Genomic DNA, 2,520 nt, shown 5'->3' on the forward strand with positions numbered 1-2,520 from the left:
ATATATATATATATATATATATGGACATACACTTGCTCAAAGTATTCATCAGCTTTCCACTTATATTGAATAATCACATTTAAAGCTATATATACATTTTCAAAATATTAGCTTTTTCTTCTGTGTGTAGTCAATGACAACTAAAACAATTCCAGAAAGTTCTCATTTCTCCCCCATACATTATGTGACAACTATTTCCCAGATAGCCCAGATCTGCAAATTCACACATTTAATTTTATATGTAGCACTCTTACCTTGAGATGAGATTTCTTAGGCAGAATCGTACACCACTGTTTCTAACATTTAACTTCTCATTACTCTCTGGAAACCTCACTACTACCTATAAATGTGTTCAGCTGGCTCATAAACAATTATATCATCAGTCCCCTCCGTGTGTAACAAGAGACCTTAACCACAGAACTGGGAAATAAAAGGAAGAATTGTGCCAGGAGCAACACTGATGCCAAAAATCTGCTTTGCAATGATTGGCTAAATGGGCCAACCAGTTGAGTTTCATTCAGCACGCTGGACTCTTGAGTTAACCTACAAGCATTTTTTTTTCTTCATTTTCTCTATTTTTTTTTTCTTTTCTAAGGTCCCCTTTGATTTCATGCTGGCTTTTTAAATTGAGGATAAAGTTAATTCACTTAACAATGCCACAGCTGGAATTAAGTATGCCTCTTTTACTTCTGGGCTGAGCGGCTGTACAGCTTGGTTGTGTCTTATTGGATGCCCAACACCCTTGACGGCTGCTGCTGACTGAGTGGTGCCTCTAGCGACAGGAAAGAAGTTAACTAATTATGAACATATGGTTTGGCAGGCACCTTGTTAGCTTGCTGCTGCGTAGGTGCTTGGAAGCAGGAGAAGGGGAAACTTTGAGGTAGAAGGTGCGGTTAAAAGTCCCACTGATAAGCCTGAGGGAGATTTGACTGATCCTAATCTATTCTTTTTGTCAGGAGTCAGCGTGCTTCTGGCAGCAACAGCTTGGTAATAACAGAGATTTGTGGCCCTTAAGCTCTTGTGGTGATAGCCGGCACACGACCAGACCAGTCAACTGGCTGCTTAAAAGGCCTTGCATTAATTGCCCATAGTGGTAAGAACAGAAATGAGAAGTTAGGTCAAGGTAGAACACATGGTCTACCTGAAATGGCTCACCATGATCGCCTGCACAGATGTCGTCTTTATTGATGTGATCCACAGTAGAGGAATAAGAGAATCCTTGGGGAATGGGCTGTAGGAAAGCATGTATAAGAGCAGCAAGTGCGGCCTCTGTGTGCAAATTACCTGGAAGAAAACACAGGTGTATACAGGATTGGAAGAGCACGTATCACATTGCTTATGGGTTATTGGTTTAAAAAAAAAAAAACAGTTGAGTTTTTGCACTTTGTAGAAAGGGAAAAAATTAAAAACTAAACAGAGAGTGCTGTGGAACTGTAGATTTCTGTGACTTTTACAAATATATCAGATAAAATAAAAATTCATTCACACTTAGTGTTTTACACCAAGTCATGAAATAGGATTTTTTCATAACTATGTCTGTGTATATATATATAATGGACTTTGTATGCTGCATTATATTTTCTTTTGTTAATTGTATGTGTGAACATGTATGTGTGTGTTTATGCCTGTGTGTGTCTCAATGGATTTGTGTGTGCATGTGGTGCAGGTGCCCAAGGAGGCCAGAGGTATCAAATCCCCCTGGATTTGGAGTTACAGTGGTTGTGAGAGCTCGCTGGAAAGTTGGATGCTAATGCTGGGAACAGAACTCTGGTCCTCTACAAGAATAGCATGTGCCTATAAGTACCAAGCCATTACCCAGTTCCCAGTATTTATGATTTAAGCACAAACATTTAAACATTTCAGCACATTGTTTGTTGTACTATAAAATTATCCACTTAATATGGGCCACAATGGGCTTATCATTGTTTTTATCAATAGGCTCATTTTTATCTAAATTTTACAGCTTTCTAAGAGTAACTCTCTCTCTGTCTCTCTGCCTCTTTCTCTATTTCTTTCCATTTTGCTTTGGTGTTAGGCAGGATCTCCTGGCTATATACTCATGATTTTCTTGCTCAGCTTCCTGAGTTCTGAGATTATAGACCTGCATCTTCTCCACAGAGGTATGTTGTTCTCTGAGAGATTCCAGCCAGCAGCTAACTCAAACAGATGCCCACACCCACAGCCAAACAGTGGATGGAGCTTGGGAACAATTACGGATGAATAGGAGGAAGGATGCAGACCCAGAGGGGATAGGAACTCCACAGGAAGACCTAGTCCTCCCTGCACATATGTAGTAGATGTTCAGCTTGGTCTTTATGTGGGTCCTGAACAACTGGAGCTATCCCAAAAGCTGTTGTCTATAGGTGGGATATGTTCTTCTAGCTGGGCTGCCTTCTCTGGCTTCAGTGGGAGAGGATGAACCTAGCCTTTCAGAGACTTGAAGTGCCAGGGTGAGGAGATACCCAAGGAGGCCTGTCCTGTTCATAGGAGAAGCAGGGGATATAGGGGAAGGGGGTAGCA

At 40.9% G+C, this 2,520-nt stretch overlaps 1 protein-coding gene across 1 annotated transcript in view; it reads right to left on the reverse strand.

The window, feature by feature from the left end:
• Positions 1 to 361, reverse strand: part of Gmnc (geminin coiled-coil domain containing) — a 30,595-nt gene extending 30,234 nt beyond the window's left edge. The window contains exon 1 of the mRNA XM_031364662.1: positions 255 to 361. The gene's annotated coding sequence lies outside the window, so the exon portion shown is untranslated. The remainder of the gene's footprint in view (positions 1 to 254) is intronic.
• Between the last annotated feature and the right edge of the window lie 2,159 nt (positions 362 to 2,520).

The sequence above is a fragment of the Mastomys coucha genome, unplaced genomic scaffold (assembly GCF_008632895.1).
Source record: "Mastomys coucha isolate ucsf_1 unplaced genomic scaffold, UCSF_Mcou_1 pScaffold12, whole genome shotgun sequence".
Taxonomy (NCBI): Eukaryota; Metazoa; Chordata; class Mammalia; order Rodentia; family Muridae; genus Mastomys; species Mastomys coucha.